General features: G+C 48.0%; 1 pseudogene; it reads left to right on the top strand.

Annotated features, from left to right (window-relative positions):
• The first annotated feature begins 4,664 nt into the window (after nucleotides 1-4,664).
• LOC144682483 (large ribosomal subunit protein mL40-like) lies at nucleotides 4,665-9,609 on the top strand (annotated as a pseudogene).
• Nucleotides 9,610-19,854: the final 10,245 nt, after the last annotated feature.

Genomic DNA, 19,854 nt, shown 5'->3' with positions numbered 1-19,854 from the left:
TGATACAGACCCTTGTGCATGTTGATGGTTACTATACCCTCTGGATGTGCTATCTAGCTCTAACTGTTGGTATGCAATGGTCATGTCCAGTTTTGTGTAGGATTTGCCTCCAGCTAGCTTTGCACAAAAATTGTCTATCCTCGGGATAGGATATTTACCTAGTTTGGCTGCCTTGTTCACAGTCAGCTTATAGTCCCCACAAATGCATATAGTTTGGTCAGGTTTCACCACTGGAACTATGAGCACTGCCATTCCAAAAATTGTACTGGTTGGATGATGCCCAGCTTTTTTAACCGGCACAGTTCTGCATCCACCTTCTCCTTTAAGGCATAAGGCACAGGTCTGACCTTAAAGAAATGGGGTGTTGCCTGAGAATCCACATATATTTTTGCTTGCAAGCCTTTTAACTTTCCTAATTCATCATGAAATACATTGTCATATTTCCTTAGCAGTTCAGGAACTCTTCCTGTTCTCAGGTGAAATATTTCAGACCAGTCGAGCTTAATTCTTTGTAACCAGTCTTGGCCCTGAAGACTAGATCCTTCACCTGTCATTATGATCACTGGAAGCTGGGCTGTCTGTTGCTTATAGGACACAGGTACTGTGGCAATTCCCTTTACCTGTATGGATTCTTCAGTGTATGTCTTCAATCGAGCCGTTGTTCGCTCCAGATTCAGTGGCTTCATTTAAGTATTTAAATGTGTGTTCTCCCACCACTGTGGTTGAGGGTCCTGTATCTACCTCCATTATTTGTGGCTTCCCATTTACTTGAATTGTGACAGTAATAGGTTCAGTTTTTACTGTTGTGACGTTGTATAGAGAATAGATGTTGGTATCGGCAGCTTCAGGTTCTGTTGTATTACTCAATTCAATCATATTGATTTGCTGCCTTATGGGTTATTTCTATTTTTCCCTGCATTGCTTTATTATGTAACCTTTCTTACGGCAGTAATGGCATTCTGCCTCCTTGAATCTGCAGGTGTCCGGTACCTGGTCACCCTCACACCTATAACAGATTAACCTTGGAGTTGCTGCTGAAATGTTTCTTTGAGGCCTTTTCATTTTTCTAACAGTGGAGATTGCCTCTCGCTTCATTGTTATGTCTCTGGTTTTCATGCCACGCCCGGCGGTAGGTCCTCGTCCCACAGGAAGAGCAGCCCCATGTTGTATGTTCTGTAAAGCCTGCGAGTCTCTTGCAGCATTTTCCATGGTTAGTGCCAATTCCATGCTGTGCTTCAAATTGATGTTGACTTCTGCGAGTAAATGGCGCTGAATGGCATCGTCGTGAACTCCACAAACTAATGGGTCCAGCAACATATCATTGAGTGTGTCTCCGAAGTTGCAGTGCTCAGTCAACTGCTTCAACTTCACTATATAGGTTGCGATGGACTCTCCTGGGGCCCTTACTCTGGAATTAAACTTGAACCTCTGCACTATTACTGATGGATTTGGCTGGTAATGCGTTTTCACGAGGTCTACTAATTCATTAAAGGACTTAGAAATGGGTGCATTCAGAGCCGTCAGGCTGCAGATGAGATTGTCTGTCTTGCTACCACATACACTCAAAAGGATTGCTTTCTGCTTCTCCTCCATGATAATTTTGTTCGCTATGAAATAAAAATCAAGGTGTTCTACACACTGGCTCCAGTCTTCCATAGTCGAGTCATAAGGATCGATTCTGTTGAAGGATGGCATGGCTGGTGAGTATACTTTTCTTTTCTCTTAAGATTTGATGTACTCACATTCACAAGGTGAGGTGCAGCGCCGGAGCTTTACCCACATCACCAATGTCATGACTTGACATACCGGACAGCTTTCTAGTTGAAACAGATAACTTTATTACAGAGACCTTTTCAGAAGCTACATGCTTGAACCTTGTCCTCGACAAGAAAGCCCCACCCCCTGGATTATCCACGCTCAGGGCTCATTGGTTGGAACCTCCAAGAACAATCATGTGACCCCTGATAGGCAGTAGGAAAGGCTGTACCTTCAGTTACTACAGATAGTTTTCTGAAATTAATTGTGCAACCCTCCTCCAGAGATGATCACTGACTTTCTTGATGCAATGTTAAGCTGTTGTTTGGCTCATATCACACGTCTACTGATGCGGTCTGAAAAATCTAGATATTAGGAAGTCTAAATAATGTAACCTTGACTGGTGTGACAATGCGGTTCTCTGGGTTTAAATGGCTGTTGGTCTTCAGTTGACCTATTTTCCCAATATCCTCGAACAGCAACCACAGCCTTCTGAGGCCCAGGTGGTCAGAGAAACCTAAGACTCCTGAGATCTGTAGACCCTGGTGATAAGCGCCCGCCCATATGCAGAGCAGAGTTGCCTTTTATGATGTTTGATTCTGAAGTGCCTTTATTCTGGCATCCTGCAGGGCCTGTTTCTTTTTCTTTTCATCATACATTAAAGGTATTCCCATAGGGAAATCAATGGTTGGAGTGCTAAACAGTACAGTAGCTTGAACCAAATAAAATTAGTAGCAAAAGTCCTGACTTAACCCTCAAAGAACTTTAAAGACTGTTGTGAAGGAGAGGAAATGACAGACTTCAGAGTGTGTATACAAACTGGCATTCCCCACACTGTCAGAGCTCTGGAGAAGAGTCATACAGACTCAAAACATTAACTCTGTTTTTGTCTCCAGACCTGCTGAGTTTTTCCAGCATTTTCCGTTATTATTTCAGATTTCCAGCATCTGCAGTATTTTGCTTTTCTTTCCCACACTGTAACCACCTCAGGGTTACCCGCCTCATACTTGAGCACCGCATTTATACTGCAGTTAATTAAGTGACATGGGCTTAGGGCAGAAATGCTGGAGAAATGGGTTCAAAGGGCTGGCACACTCCTTAACCCCATTCACCTGTGACAGGAAGCACTTCTGGCAAATTGCAAGGACTACTACTTAGAAAGTTATTGCCAGTGCAGATATTTGCCCCAATTAATTTTCCCCAATATCTAAAACTTTAATCAATAGCCCACAGCAGTTAAAGAGAACCTCATAAATCTGCTACCGCCCCCCCTTTCTGAGATGTATAGGTTGGAAAATTAGACTGAATGCTATCATTCACATCTAGGGTTTCTAAAATATCTAGATGAGTTTAACTTTAGACTGTCCAACACAACCTACACCGAACACGAGCTACAGACACTGCGATGCATCAGGGAGGGGGAAATTTACCTGGACATTTTTGGGCGGAATTTTATTACCCCTCCCGCCGGCAGGATTTTCAGGCCCCACCGAAGTCAATGGACTTTTGAACGGCTTGCTGAATTTTACAGCCCGGTCCCTGCCATGATGGGGCCGTAAAATTTTGTTATTTGCTCCAGAAGGCAGTCACACCCTTAGGATAGGGTCATGTGACTGGGTCAGTGGTCAGGGATAGGAGGGTGTGACTGCACATGAGGCAGGTAAGGGGCTCAAGAAGGTAGAAGTGGACGAACCTCAGTCCTTTGAATTGTCCAACAGGTTTGAGGTTCCTGCAGCTTGTGTGGATGAGAGTGGGGGCTGCAAGTTGGATGAGTGAACTGAGCATGGCACTGTGGTACAGGAAGCCATTCAAATGGGAGGGATAAATAGGAATATTGTGGTAGTAGGGGACTTTATAGTGAGGGGGATAGACACAGTTCTCTGCAGCAAGGAGCGAGAGTTCAGAAGGCTGTGTTGCCTGCCCAGTGCCAAGATTCAGGATATCTATGTAGGGCTGGAGAGGAATATGCAGTGAGAGGGGGTAGGATCCAGCTGTTGTGGTCCATGTGGGTGCCAATGACACATAGATAGGACTAGGAAAGGAGTTCTGCTTAGAGATTATGAGCGGCTAATGGCTAAATTAGTAAGCAGAAACTCAATGGTAATAATCACTGGGTTATTACCTGAGCCACGAGCAAATTGGAGGAAGGTAAATAAGATTAGAGAGATGAATGTGTGGCTCAAAGATTGGTGGGGGAGAAATGGGTTTCAATTCATGGGGCACTGGCATCAAAACTGGGAATAAAGGTTCCTCCACTTTTACCTTCTTTGGGCTGACCTTCACCTGGACTGTCCTGGGACCAGCGTAATAGCGAGTCATATAACTAGGGCAGTCGAGAGGGCTGTAAACTAAATAGTGGGTGAAAGGGATCATGTCAGAGGGATGTTGTAAATTATAGGGAAAGGACAAGGTAAAAAGCAGTGCAGAGATTAGGGTAATGAAAATCAGAGTATGGCAGGAAGGAACAGAGTTTATAAACTTAAGAGTCATCAGCAGATAAGGCCAGAGATGGCAAAAATAATAGAGTTGAAGTCTTTGTATCTGAATGCATGCAGCTTTTGTAACAAAATAGATGAATTGTTGGCACTGATAGAAATAAATATGTATGACCTGATAGCCATTACAGAGACATGGTTGCAGAGTGACCAAGGCTGGGACCTGAATAGAGGGGTATTTGACATTTTGAAAAAAATAGGAATCTAGGAATAGGTGGGCTGTTAATTAAGGATGACCTTAGAGAGATGAACTTAGCTGGAAAGAGCAAGATGTGGAACCAGTTTGGGTAGGGATAAGAAATAGGAAAGAGGTCACTTGCAGGAATAGCTTACAGGCCCCCTAATAGTTACGCTGTAGGACAGAATTTACAGGAAGAAATAAATGGGGCATGTAAGAAAGGTAAGAAAGGAGATCAGGACCAGGGAGAAGTTGAGAGTGTGTTGGTGAAAGGGGTAGCGAGAGACCGAAGGAGTGTGGGACAAGGAGATGGCGACTCTGCACAATGGACATGTCCTGGATAGTCCGACCGGCCCTCGGCCTGATACCTCGTACAGTGCGGAATGCTTCTGTTCGATATAGTCACTGGCAGATGTCCCTGTTGGCACTCAGAGAATCCTTACCAATGAGAGCTGAACCTAAGCAAAAGAAGAAAGTGGATCCCAGGAGAAAACAGGCCGTGAGAGACCGTCTGAGAAAAAGACTGAAGAAATTGGAATGGGAGACTGAAAACAACGCGAGAGGAGAGGTGATTGGGAGATTGAAAACAGCACGAGAGGAGAGTCAGTTGAGAGATTGAAAACAACGCGAGAGGAGAGTCAGTCGGGAGATTGAAAACAGCGCGAGAGGAGAGGTGATTGAGAGATTGAAAATAAAAGGAGGGGAAGCTGAAGAGGAGCGGAAGCTGAAGAGGAGCGGCCAGTGTGTGAGTGGCCCAGTGAAGGAGTGGAGCTTTGAGGCTTTGGCTCGAGAGGCTTTGGCGAGCAGAGGCTGAGGATGAGCTTGCTCCCAGTGAGGTAAGTTCCTTTAATTAAATTAGGAGTAGGTAATGGAGGCAGCAGTTAGGGCAGTCGAGTACTCCGAGTGCAGCATGTGGGAAATCTGGGACAGCACAATTGTCCCTGATGACTACACCTGCAAAAGATGCATCCAGCTGCAGCTCCTGAGAAACTGACTTAGGGAACTGGAGCTGGAGCTGGATAAACTTCGGATCATTCCGGAGGCAGAGGCAGTAATAGACAGGAGTTTCAGGGAGACAGTCACCCATAAAAGTCAAGAGGCAGGCAGCTGGGTGAATGTCAGGAGAGGGAAGGGGAATAGACAGAAAGAGCAGAGCACCCCTGTGGCCGTTCCCATCAACAATAGGTATACCGTTTTGGATACTGTTGGTGGGGACGACCTACCAGGGACAAGTTGTAGTGGTCGCGTCTCTGGCACCGAGACTGGACCCTCAGCTCAGAAAGGAAGGAGGGAAAAGTGGAGAGCAGTAGTGATAGGGGATTTGATAGTTAGGGGGACAGATAGGAGGTTCTGTGGGAGAGATCGAGAATCCCGGATGGTCTGTTGCCTCCCTGGTGCCAGGGTCTGCGATATCTCGGATCGAGTTCTCAGTATTCTCAGGAGGGTTGATGAGCAGCCAGATGTCATGGTCCATGTAGGGACCAATGACGTGGATAGGAAGGAGGAGGAGGTTCTGCAAAGAGAGCTTAGGGAGTTAGGTGCAAAGTTAAAGGACAGGACGTCCAGGGTTGCAATCTCAGGAGTGCTACCCATGCCACGTGCTAGTGAGGCTAGAAATAGGAAGATAATGAAGCTACATACATGGCTAAGGAGATGGTGCAGGAGGGAGGGCTTCATGTTTCTGGACAATTGGGCTCTGTTCCAGGGAAGGTGGGGCCTGTTCTGACGGGATGGTTTACACCTGAACTGGAGGGGGACTAACATCCTTGCGGGGAGGTTTGCTAGTGCTGCTCCGGGGGGTTTAAACTAGATTTGCAAGGGGAGGGGAACCAGAGTGTTAGAGCAGATAGTGAGGTGGAGGAGGATAAAGGTCAAGTGAGGAATGCATGTATAGACAGAAATCAAAGGTTTGTACGTGATAGAAATGTTCTCAGGTGCATCTATTTCAATGCAAGGAGTATTGTCGGAAAGGCAGATGAGCTTAGGGCGTGGATTGGCACGTGGGATTACGACATTATTGCTATTAGTGAGACTTGGTTGCAGGAGGGGCAGGACTGGCAGCTCAATGTTCCGGCGTTCTGTTATTTCAGACGTGATAGAGGAGGAGGGATGAAAGGGGGAGGAGTGGCATTACTAGTCAGGGAAAATATCACAGCTGTGCGTAGACAGGTCAGCCCGGAGGGCTCATCTACAGAGGCCATATGGGTGGAGCTGAGGAACGGGTAGGTGTGACCACACTAATAGGGTTGTATTATAGACCGCCCAATAGTCAGAGACAATTGGAGGAGCAAATCTGTAGAGAGATAGCAGACCGATGTAAGAAACAGAAAATTGTGATAGTAGGAGATTTTAACTTTCCACATATTGACTGGGACTCCCATATTGTAAAAGGGCTGGATGGCTTGGAGTTTGTCAAATGTGTTCAGGAAAGTTTTCTAAATCAATATATAGAGGTACCAACGAGAGAGCATGCAATACTTGATCTCCTATTAGGGAACCAGACAGGTCAGGTGACAGAAGTATGTGTGGGTGAACATTTTGGGTCCAGTGACCACAATGTCATTAGTTTTAAGCTGATTATGGATAAGGATAGGTCTGGTCCTCGAGTTGAGATTCTAAATTGGAGAAAGGCCAATTTTGTGGAAATGAGAAAGGATATAGGAAGAGTGGATTGGGATAAGTTGTTTTCTGGCAAGGATGTGTTCAGTAAGTGGAAGGCATTCAAAGGCGAAATTTTGAGAGTGCAGAATTTGCATGTTCCTGTCAGGATTAAAGGCAAAGTTAACAGGCATAGGGAACCTTGGTTTTTAAGGGATATTGGTGATCTAGTTAAGAAGAAGATAGAGGTGTATAGCAGGTATAGGCAACAAGGAGCAAATGAGGTACTTGTAGAGTATAGAAAATGTAAGAAAATACTAAAAAAGGAAATCAGGAAGGCAAAAAGAAGACACGAGGTTGCTTTGGCAGATAATGTGAAGGTAAACCCGAAGGGTTTCTACAAGTATATTAAGAGTAAAAGGATAGTAAGGGACACAATTGGTCCCCTTGAAGATCAGAGTGGTTGTCTATGTGTGGAGCCTCACGAGATGGGGGAGATCTTAAATAGTTTTTTTGCATCAGTATTTACTCAGGAAACTGGCATAGTGTATAAGGAAGGAAGGAAAACAAGCAGTAGTGTCATGGAACATATAGAGATTAAAGAGGAGGAGGTGCTTGCTGCCTTATAGCGAATAAAGGTAGATAAATCCCCTGGGCCTGACATGATATTCCCTTGGACCTTGAGGGAGACTAGTGTAGAAATTGCAGGGGCCCTGGCAGAAATATTTAAAATGTCCTTAGCCACAGGTGAGGTGCCGGAGGATTGGAGGGTAGCTCAGTTCCGTTGTTTAAAAAAGGCTCCAAAAGTAAACCAGGTAATTACAGGCCAGTGAGCCTGACGTCAGTAGTAGGTAAATTATTGGAAGGTGTTCTGAGAGATCGGATATACAATTATTTGGACAGCCAAGGGCTGATTAAGGATAGTCAGCATGGCTTTGTGCGTGGTAGGTCGTGTTTAACGAACCTTGTAGAGTTTTTCGAGGAGGTTACCAAGCAAGTAGATGAAGGAAAGGCTGTGGGTGTTGTCTACATGGACTTTAGTAAGGCCTTTGACAAGGTCCCACATGGGAGGTTAGTTCAGAAGGTTCAGACACTTGGTATCCATGGAGAGGTTGTAAACTGGATTCGAAATTGGCTGTGTGGGAGAAGACAGAGAGTGGTAGTGGATGATTGCTTCTCAGACTGGAGGCCTGTGACTAGTGGTGTGCCTCAGGGATCTGTGCTGGGACCATTGTTGTTTGTTGTCTACATCAATGATCTGGATGATAATGTGGTAAATTGGATCAGCAAGTTTGCTGATGACGCTAAGATTGGAGGCGTTGTAGACAGCGAGGAAGGCTTTCAAAGCTTGCAGAGGGATCTGGACCAACTGGAAAAATGGGCTAGAAAATGGCAGATGGAATTTAATGCAGAAATGTGAGGTGTTGCATTTTGGAAGGACAAACCAAGGTAGGACATTCACAGTAAATGGTAGGGCACTGAGGAGTGCGGAGGAACAAAGGGATCTGGGAGTTCAGATACATAATTCCCTGAAAGTGGTGTCACAGGTAGGCAGGGTTGTAAAGAAAGCTTTTGGCATACTGGCCTTCATAAATCAAAGTATTGAGTATAGGATTTGGGATGTTATGGTGAGGTTGTATAAGACATTGGTGAGGCCAACTTTGGAGTATTGTTTGCAGTTCTGGTCGCCTAACTACAGGAAGGATATCAGTAAGATTGAAAGAGTGCAGAGAAAATTTACTAGGATGTTGCCGGGTCTTCAGGAGTTGAGTTACAGGGAAAGATTAAACAGGTTAGGACTTTATTCCTTGGAGCATAGAAGAATGAGGGGAGATTTGATAGAAGTTTACAAAATTATGAGGGGTATAGACAGAGTAAATGTGAATAGGCTCTTTCCACTTAGATTAGGAGAGATAAACACGAGAGGACATGGCTTTAGGGTGAAAGGGGAAAGGTTTAGGGGGAACATTAGGGGGGAACTTCTTCACTCAGAGAGTGGTGAGAGTGTGGAACGAGCTGCCATCTGACGTGGTAAATGCGGGCTCACTCTTAAGTTTTAAGAGTAAATTGGATAGATACATGGAAGGGAGAGGTCTGGAGGGTTATGGACTGGGTGCAGGTCAATGGGACTAGTGGAATAATATTTCGGCACAGACTAGAAGGGCCGAATGGCCTGTTTTTCTGTGCTGTAGTATTCTATGGTTCTATGTGTTCCTCCAGAGCTAATCCCGATTGAAGATTTAATCACTCCAACTAAGTTCCTTGATGAATCCAGAGTCCGAGATCCTCCCAAGCTGACATTGGAAGAGATCGAGAGGCGAGCATTTTGGATGAAGGAGTGGCCATGGTATAAGCAGAAAGAAGATAAAAAGGAAGTTGAAATGATCTAGTCCGTGATTGAGGCACAGCAGCAGGCCCTGCAGGAACTGCAGCTCGAATCAGAGGAGTTGTTCCAGACTGCCATGAAACAGGACCAAGGGCTGTTTCCATTGGAGTTACAGGATGTAGTTTTACTCCTCCCATAGTTAACTATAAGGCACCTGATGGAAATACAGAGATATCACAGAAGTGTATACACAGTGACATGTCTGAGACCATTGCTGCTTTTGGGTTGTCCTTGTAAGCTAATTTTTCTAAATAAAGTGAATGTTGACATGTCAAAAAAAAAAATCATGGGTGACTTTAATCTACAGGTAGATTGCGTGAATCAGGTTGGCAAAGGTACACCGGAAAATTAGTTCATTAGAATGGATTTGGAACAATTTCTTAGAGCAGTACATTCTAGAGCCAACCAGAGAACAAGTTGTTCTAGAATTGGTAATATGCAATGAGACAGGTTTAATTACAGTTCCTCTGCCATGTCTTCCTTCTTCCTTAACTAAGGTTTTCCACCCGCGGTGGTTGACAGGGCCCTCAACCGTGTCCGGCCCATCTCCCGCGCATCCGCCCTCACACCTTCCTCTCCCTCCCAGAAACATGATAGGGTCCCCCTTGTCCTCACTTATCACCCCATCAGCCTCCGCATTCAAAGGATCAACCTCCGCCATTTCCGCCAACTCCAGCATGATGTCACCACAAAACACATCTTCCCTTCACCCCGCTGGCGGCATTCCGCAGGGATCGTTCCCTCCGGGACACCCTGGTCCACTCCTCCATCACCCCCTACACCTCAACCCCCTCCCATGGCACCTTCCCATGCAACCACAGAAGGTGTAACACCTGCCCCTTCACTTCCCCTCTCTTCACCGTCCAAGGGCCCAAACACTCCTTTCAAGTGAAGCAGCATTTCATTTGCACTTACCTCAATTTAGTCTACTGCATTCGTTGCTCCCAATGCGGTTTCCTCTACATTGGAGAGACCAAACGCAGACTGGGTGACCGCTTTGCAGAACACCTTCTGCAAGCATCACCCAGATCTCCCGGTCGCTTGCCATTTCAACACTCCACCCTGCTCTCATGCCCACATGTCCGTCCTTGGCTTGCTGCATTGTTCCAGTGAAGCTCAACGCAAACTGGAGGAACAGCACCTCATCTTCCGACTAGGCACTTTACAGCCTTCCGGTCTAAATATTGAGTTCAACTATTTTAGATCATGAACTCTCTCCTCCATCCCCAAACCCTTTCCAATTTCCCCCCCACCCCTTTTTTTTCCAATAATTTATGTAGATTTTTCTTTTCCCACCTATTTCCATTATTTTTAAATGTATTTCCATCCATTGTTTTATCTCTACCTTTTAGCCTTTTTTGATTCCTTCACCCCACCCCACCCCCACTAGGGCTATCTGTACCTTGCTTGTCCTGCTTTCTGCCCTTAATTAGCACATTCCTTAGATAATATCACCACCTTCAACACCTCTTTGTCCTTTTGTCTGTGACATCTTTTGGTTATCTCCACCTATCACTGGCCCTTTATCCAGCTCTACTTGTCCCACCCCCCCTTAAACCAGCTTATATTTCACCTCTTTTCTATTTTTACTTAGTTCTGTTGAAGGGTCATTCGGACTCGAAACGTTAACTGTGTTCCTCTCCGCAGATGCTGCCAGACCTGCTGAGTTTTTCCAGGTATTTTTGTTTTTGTTTTGGATTTCCAGCATCCGCAGTTTTTTGCTTTTATCTTAATTAATAACCTCATGGTAAAGGAGCCTCTAGGCAACAGCAATCATAACATGAAAGAACTTTACATTCAGTTTGAAGGTGAGAAGTGTGTGGTATAAGACTAGTGTTTTAAGCCTAAATAAATGTAATTATATAGGCATGAAGGCAGAGTGTACTGGGAAACTATTAAAAGGTAGGACAGTAGAGATGCAGTGGCAGACTTTTAAGGAAATATTTAATAACTCAGAAAAGATTTATTCCAGTGAGTAAGAAAAACTCTAGAAAGATGCATCATCAGTGGCTACATAAGGAAGTTATGCAGAGCATCAAATTGAAACACTGTACAAATCTGTAAAGATTAGCGGTAGGTCAGAAAATTGAACAGATTTTAAGGGGAGACCTTTCTCCATATCGGGCGGGGAGTGCGGAAGTGGGTGCTGGTGGGTGCGGTGACCAGGACCGCGCCGCCATTTTGCGCAGGCAGGCCAATTCAGGCCCGCCCAGCGTGTTTGGTGACTCCCGGGGATGGCAGGAGTGTACGGGTGCAGGCGGAACGGCAATCGCCACCAGGTCCAATGGTGACCCAGCAGCCTGTTTAAAGGCCAAGCTGCAGCCGCACCAAGGCTGCTGTACATGGCCAGAGGTTGGGGCAAGGCAAACCTGAAAGAGCCATGCAGGAATGTAGGGCAGGTGGCCAGTGTACGCCCAGGTTTTCCGACGAGTGCCTTGCTGCCCTCCTCAAGGAGTTGGCAGCACGGTGGGATGTTCTTGTCCCCGAGGACAGGAGGAGGAGGCCACCCCACTTGACCAAGCGTACATGGGAGGAGGTTGCAGAGGTCGTGAGCTCCCACGACGTGATCCAGCGCTCGTGGACCCAGTGCCGCAAGCACTTCAATGACCTGCTGCTCACGGGTAGGGTGAGTAGCATGTTGGCATCGTGCACTGCGCCCATCATGCAACCTTCTCCCCCGCTGGCAGACCACCCATGTCTGAGTGGCCTGAGTGCAATGAGTTAGTGACGACATGTGTCCTTAGCTGGACGACCCACCAGAGATTGCCTATGTGTTCGTCAGCATGAGAGGGTTGAGATGAGATGGGTTCTGCACCCGCATGACTGTGGTGGGTTCAACCTGGAGGAGCTACGCCCAGGCGCACTGGTTGCACTCCGCGACATGTGGAAGTCAGGGTGATGACATGGTGTGAGGAGATCTTCAAGGTCCTGTGGCACAGATGGATGTGCTGCCCTCTGCGCTCCACGTCATAGTGCCTCCTTGCAACAGCTGGTACAACTGTGTGCACCCAACTATGATGAAGGCAGCATATGGGCGGGGGAAAGGACACACCAGGCATATTTGTGTGAGTGCCAGCCACCAGCGGGGAAAAGATGCACTGCAGACCTGCAATGGCCAACTGGGCTTGGGGTGGGCCGGCTGCGAGGAGATTGACGGTACAAGTGTCACTTATCAATGCAATTTTTTCATTTGCAGAAGAAGAATTTTCATAACAGCACCAAGCGGCTGAGGACTGGCGGTGGGCTAGCCCAGATCTTGATGCTCAGCCACTGTGAGCAGGAGGCACTGGACCTGGAGAGGCAGCACGTGCCCAGGTCCACTGGAGCTGGAGAGGTTGGGGTTCCACAGGCAGGTATGTATGGCCAGCACTCACATCACCAGTAGCCTCCCAACATCCATGCTATTGCTGATTGTTCAGTAAGTGACGTTACCAACATGGCTTGCCCAGTCCGTGTGGAATGATGAGCACTTGATGATCCGGGGGACAGGCATGTACATTGACATTGCCTGCAGGCTAATTGATCGAATGTCCTTACTCTTCCTTTCAGCATCAGCGGCGCGGGTCTGGGACCCGGAGCAGCTGGGGCCCCCTCTGACACCTGAGGGGCATGAAGTTGCACCATTATAAGCGTCACACCATCTCTGCCAGGCAGGCACCAGCGCAGATACTGGCACCTCGGTGGGCATCATATCTTTGGCTAGTGTCCCGGGTCACAGCGGTGAGGGCACTTCACAGTCCCTGGAGGAGCTAGCGGAGACAGAGTGCTGATGGCACCTGCAGTCGGAGGACTGAAGGGGCTCCGGCAGATGCCCAGTCTATGGCAGATGATGAGCCTCTGGAGTCGTGGGCGATGCAGCCAAGTGCTGACATGCGGCCAGGTGTTCGGGAACATCTGGTGGAGATACATGAGGCTGTGCTTGGCTTGGTGTCAGTGGTGGAGGAGTCTACACGGGCTGTGGCCGATGCATTGAGCATCATGGCTGAGTGCCAAGCTTCCTCCATGGAGAGATTGGCGACTCTCATGGAGAGGCAGCTCCAGGGACAGGATCAGGGGTTCCTGGGGTTGCGCTTGGACCTGCACACCCTCACAGGGGCATTGACCTCGTCTGGTCAGTGCCCATGTGGGTGGTGGTTTGGCCACCAGGTATCTCACCTCGGTGCCCATCCATCTACGGTGAGCAGGGAGGGCCAAATGGACCTCACGTCGGTGGAGCAGCTGACTGTCGTCTCTGCTGGCACCTCTCAGGGCACTGCAGATGAGGGCAGCAGCTCCTCCACCCCTCTGCCAGTGACCGTGACACCCAATGAGGCTGCGATGACTGGGGAGATGCCAGCTGAGTAGCTGGCAGCTCCCTTCCAGGCGGGTCCATCACAGGCTTGACGAGCCAGAGGACGTCCGCCAAGGTCATCGAGGCCAACAGGACATCAGAGAGAGCAGGCTGTCTCACAACAGGGCACCACCATGATGTAGCACCCACAAACAAAAGATGAAGGCACCATAGAGGCACACCCCAGGTTCATCACTGGTGGTTTTCTGTTGCCCCCCCCACAAGAGTTGTTTAGCACTTTGTGAGTAGTCCAATACATTTTTATTTCTGTTATGTGAAGAGGCTTTGGTTACAATATTAAATTTATGTCGTCTCAAATGGCTGTGAGTGCCTCTTTATTTGGAATGGTGCATGGATTCCTGAGATTTGATGGCTGATTAGTGTGTCTTTTAGATTTATTGACTGCGCCCATCGCTAATCCTCCTATCCAGACAGATGAGGTCTCCAGGATGGAGGATACATGCCAGGCTTGTGTTTCAGATCCATATGTGCTGTGCTAGCTAAAGGTTCCTTGGATTAGAGCATCCTGGGTATCCCGGCCTGCCTGGAGCATGCCCGGGTCAGTGGGTGCCCCCTCAGCATTTCCTTGTGCGTGCTCATCCTCGGACTCACTGCTGGACTCATCGTGCTCAGCCTCAGCCACTCCGTCTACAGCTTCTTCATCCACAGCGTCCCTACTGTGCAGAGCTAGATTGTGCAGAGCATGCAACCACTACAAGTGACACTCGATCTGGGGGGTACTGGAATGCGCCCCCAGAATGGTCCAGGCATCTGAAGTGCATTTTGAGAAGACCGATGGCACTCTCCACCACAGTCCTTGTGGAGGCGTGACTTCTATTATACCGCTGGTCAGCCTCTGTTCTTGGGTGGCAGAGAGGCGTCATGAGCCACCTTCTGAGGGGATAGCCCTTGTCACCCAGCAGCCATCCATCCAGCTGGGCTGGAGCACTGAAGAGCCCCGGCACCTGGGAGTGTCTGAGGATGTAGGCATCGTGGGAACTGTCTGGGTACCTTGCACAGACTTGTAAAATCTGGATCCTGTGATCACACACTACCTGCACATTCATGGAGTGGAAGCCCTTCCTGTTGACGAAGGCACCGGGCTCACCTGCTGGCGCCTTTATGGCCACATGTGTGCAGTCTTTTGTACCCTGGACGCGGGGGAAGCCACCAGTCACCGCAAAGCATCTGGCTTGCTGTGTCTGGCTTGCCTCATCCCAGCGGTAGTGGATGAAGATCAGTGCGCGCCAGAGCGTTTGTCACCTGCTTGACACAAGTATGGACAACCGATTGGGAGACACTGCAGAGATCACCCACTGAGCCCTGGAAAGAGGCGGAGGCATAGAAGTTGAGGATAGCTGCGACCTTTAGAGAGATGAGCATGGGGTGTCCACCCACACAGTTGACTGATATCTCATGACCATTCATCTGACAGGTATAGTTGACTGTCTCCCTTGGGAGACGGAGCCTCCTTCAGCACTGCGCCTCAGATATATTGAGGTAGGTGCTTTGCGCTCTGTATACCCTGGCAGCAGGATAGTGGCATCTGCTGTGGCCCCTTGCGCCTTGGACTACCTCTTGACCTTGCATCCCTTGTGCCTGCGCCTGAGCTCCCAAAGGTGGCTCCCCTGGAGGCTGAATGTGGACTCCTGGCCTCCTCCCCCTTCTAGCCCTCCCTTCCTCCTCAAATGAGGTACCTCCAGTGGAGAGATCACCTCCCATTCCCAGGCTCAGGGAGGCTTGTTAAAACCTACAGGTCCCAAAACAAATCCTTACTGAAAAATGCTGACCTGAAGGTAATGAGTGCAGTCCAAGCAGCTGCTATGCATTTGAGACTTCTCCACCTCACACACGAAACTTTCAATAATTGCTGAGCACTAACTATTAAATATCTGGATTTTCAAAATCAATGATCCCTCTTTCCCGTCCGTGGATGAGGATCATTAAAGCTTCAGATAGCCGAAAGCCTGTTGCGCCCATGCGACGAGCCGAATATTGCACAGGCGTCTTAAAATCCAGCACAATTGGAGCCTCAACTACCTTAATTGCCCGCTAATGACTGGCGGCCAAGCAACGGACATCGTCATGTGTCTGCCCAGCAAAATATCGCGATGGCACGTGGTGACGTCGGGTCCTGCCCCCTGCACGCCGATGGAAAAATTCTGAACCAAGAATCAGCAAAGAATGACTTAAAAAAAATAGAGGGAGAAAGTAGAATATGAGAGAATTGTGGGAACATGTGAACTTTGGCAGGGAGAATAGAAAAGCAGTATACCATTTAAAAGGAGAGAGATTACAGAACTCGGTGGTACAGAGGGATCTGGGTGTCCTGGTACATGGATCAGGTACAGCAAGTGATTAGGAAGGCAAATGGAATGTTGGAATTTATTGCAAGGGGAATAGAATATAGAAGTAGGGAAATTTTACTGCAGCTGTACAGGGCTGTGGTGAGACCACATCTGGAGCATCTGTACATAGTTTTGGTCTCCTTATTTGAAAAAGGATATAATTGCCTTGGAAATAGTTCAGAGAAGAGTCTCTCAACTGATTCCTGGGATGAAGGGCCTATCTTATGAAGAAAGGTTGAACATGTTGGGCCTATACCCAGTGGAGTTTAGAAGAATGAGAGGTGATTGTTGTGGGGTGTTGGATACCGTTTGGTAGGTTTAATAAAGTCTTCATAGTCTTAAGTAGGTTAACTGTGTGTTTGTATGAAGGCTGCAACACAGCCTACTGAACTCTTGCTCTTTGCTGCAGAGAACTATAATGTGTCCTACTGCCACTACATTCCTATTTACTCTTTCCACTTGAATGGCCTCCTGTAGCAGAGTGCCATGGTCAGTTCAGTCATACAGTTTATTAAATACAAGAACTATGTACATATATATAATCAAGGGTTCAAGCTGGGAGCTGTCTCCATGCTTGCTTGTGCTCATGGCTCTGTTCAACACTAGACTGACCTCTGGGTGCAGATCATGTGTTCTCTTACATCACTGTATGGGCAGTACTGTACTCAGTCCCACATTAACCCTTTGAGCAGAATTGTCTCAGATTTGCTCTAAGTGCAGTGGCGGGCATGAAATAAGTTGTTATTTCAACTATTATGCTGGCTGTAATGGCTGGCTTTTGCACCGGATCATCCCATTCTTGGCATCCTGCCTCTTTAATTATGCATTCCCGGGAAACGCTGGATTGCTGGCGGGCAGGCTCAGGTTTGCTCGCCACGCCGTAACGTCAACATTTTTTCACTCCAGGCGCCATATTTAAAGCTCACCAGAGCTCAGCCTACTTCATGTCTACAGACCAGGACTGCTCCAGGTGACAGATGGCCCAAAAGCAAAGAAGACCGCAGCCCCCAAATTTAGTGATGCCTCTTTGGGACGCCTGCTGGACACAATGGAAGGCCACCGTGATATCCTCTACCCCTGCTCTGGCCACAGGAGGTCCACCAAAGTCAGAATTCCAGCCTGGGAGGTGGAGGCAGTGGCAGTCAGCACCACCGGAGCACAGCTGAGGTCAGCCATCCAGTGCAGGAAGAGGATGAATGCTCTCATCCATTCCGCCAGGATAAGCCAACCACCTCATCACGCTCAACTCACACACTCACAAACTCATCACACATCCACAGGGATCTCACACCTCAAGGGATAACACCACTAACTCTCACACACACCCTCACATCTCCATCAGGCTGTTATATCTGGAGCTCACATTCTCATCCCATCCATGTCTCCGCTCACCACACAAATATTCCAGGCAGTGCCATGCGTCCTGCTCACACTCCCTCCATCTGTTTTCTTGCAGGAGAAGCTGGCTCGCAACAGCAGGGAGAGGTCCCAGACCGGGGGGTGGAGTAGCCCACATTAGATCTGTCAGTCACTTTGAGGAGCGTGCCATTGAGCTGACTAGAGAGGATGTGGACTGTGCCTGTGGTGACAGTGAGGTCGGCAGTGAACACCCATGTGAGGACCCTTCACCACATCATCCCTTTCTCAACGCATCTGCGAGTACTCTCTCTTCTGCTTTTGACTCTGCTGCCATGCAGTAATTATCTCTACTTTGGTTCACAAGGATCTCTGACAAGCGACTGACGCCCTCAGCCAGCCAATCCCTCAGCTCCATCCAGGTCTGCACCTCTAGCCAAGAGGACACCTCCTCCATTGAAGAGCTAGAAATAAGCAGCCTTGAAGACCTGTCACGGTGCTTGCCCACACCCTCCACCAGTGCAGAGACACACAACTCGGCAGGGGAGAGGCATTTGATGGCGAGCCTCTGGATTCGGCCTTCCAACTCATCGTGGAGTGTCAACAGAAGGTGAGGGAACATCATGCAGAGCTGTTGGGAGCCCTCAACAGAGTGGCATATAAATTGGAGGAGTGTGCCACCTGCTCTCTGATGAAGTTGTGCCCATGTGCATGTACGGAGATCTCCATGGGAAGGATGGTTGATGCCATGGAGATCCTGGTCCAGCAGAATGCGGAGGTGTGTGCAGACCTGCATTCCATCATGGTAGCCATGGGTGAGTTCCTGCAGTGGCAACGTGAGAGGGTAATGGGGCACCTTGATATCCCTCCAGGTGCTCCTTCTCCTTCTCATGAAGCTATTAATGTATATAATATTATTGGAAAATATTTTTCTTTTAAAATAGAGGTTTAGTCTGTGGGTGTGTTTTAATTGGATTAAAGCCAGCTAGTCTGGGTGCTTTGATGGGTACTAGTTTTGATATGTAAGAGAGATAGCGTGCAATTGTATTTTTGGAATCGAGCACTCAAGAAGTGGAGTGAAAACTGATCCTTATCTAGCAGCTACCAGCAATATGTTTATATTACTAATAAAATTGGTACTATGAAAGGGGATTTATTGTTAGAGAGGTTTAGTTCAGAGATTGTTTATACAATGAGAATTAATATTCAATGGGCAGTGGTAGGTATAACAAGACAACCGTTTTGGGTGTGCGGAGCAGAGGCAATGTGAGATCAAAAAGCAGCTGTAAACCTCCAACTAGCTCCACAGCAACCAAAGTGAAAAGAAACTCATTTTGAATTTGTAAGGTGAAAATGCTTTGCCTGGTGTTTGGTTGGGCAGGATTTTACGCATCGGCAAGCGGGGGCGGGTCCCGCTCACCGACACATAAAATAATCTGAGGTGATGTCGAGGGGAACTCTCGACGTCACCGCGCCTCATTTAAATTTTCAGGAAGGTGGGTTTGCAGCAAAATCAGCTGCGGGCCTGCCAATCTGTCAATAGCCAATTGAGGCCATTGACAGGGTCAATTAAGTAATTAAAGGACCTGCCCATCCAACCTTAAGGTTGGCGGGCAGGCCAGGAGACCCGGCGGGAACTAGAAAAAACATGAAATCTCATCCATGGGCAGGATGAAGTTTAATGTAGGTTTTTTAAAAATTTAATAAAGTTTTTGTAAAAATTATGGACATGTCCCAACTCATGTGACATTGTCACATGAGGGGACAGGTTAGGGAAATTTTATTTTTCTATTTTTATCTTTCTTACATTTTCAGCCAATCTCCCTGAGGCTGCACTTAGCATCAGGTAGATGAGTGTGCTCTTTTGTGCGCATGCCTGGTGCATGCACGAAAGAGCGCACTCTCGATTTTGGGATTCCCCTCCTGCCTGCACAGGGAGTGCATAGCGCTTCCCTGTGGACATCACGCTAGGTGGGCCTTAACTGGCCCGCCCACGTAAAATGGGGGCGCCGATCGGAAGCGCACCTGTGCGCTCCCGCCCATCAACATCCCCCCCAATGGGGGGAAAACTCAGCCCGTTAAGTCTATGGGGAGAATTTTCTGCTTGTCGGGTGGGCCAGTCGGGAGCGGGCGCAGGCAAGCATGGAGCCGATTGCCACCCACGATCGGCTGTGCGCCGCCACTTAACGTGGGCGGGCCAATTAAGGCCCGCCCAGCATGACACAAGCGTGGTAGCGCTCAGTGCTATCTGTGCGGTCAGGTGGAGGAGAGAGAGTTGGGGTCTGCGCGAAAGAGTGCAGGAATCTCCCTGAGGCACGGAGCTGCGGAGATTAAGAACATAATAAAAGTCTTCATATAATGAAGTTAAAAATTATTTAAACACGCCCCCTCATGTGACAGTGTCACAC

This window comes from Cetorhinus maximus, chromosome 7 (assembly GCF_964194155.1).
Source record: "Cetorhinus maximus chromosome 7, sCetMax3.hap1.1, whole genome shotgun sequence".
Classification (NCBI taxonomy): domain Eukaryota; kingdom Metazoa; phylum Chordata; class Chondrichthyes; order Lamniformes; family Cetorhinidae; genus Cetorhinus; species Cetorhinus maximus.
The sequence above is the reverse complement of the archived record's forward strand: the minus strand, read 5'-3'. Positions and strand labels throughout refer to the sequence as shown.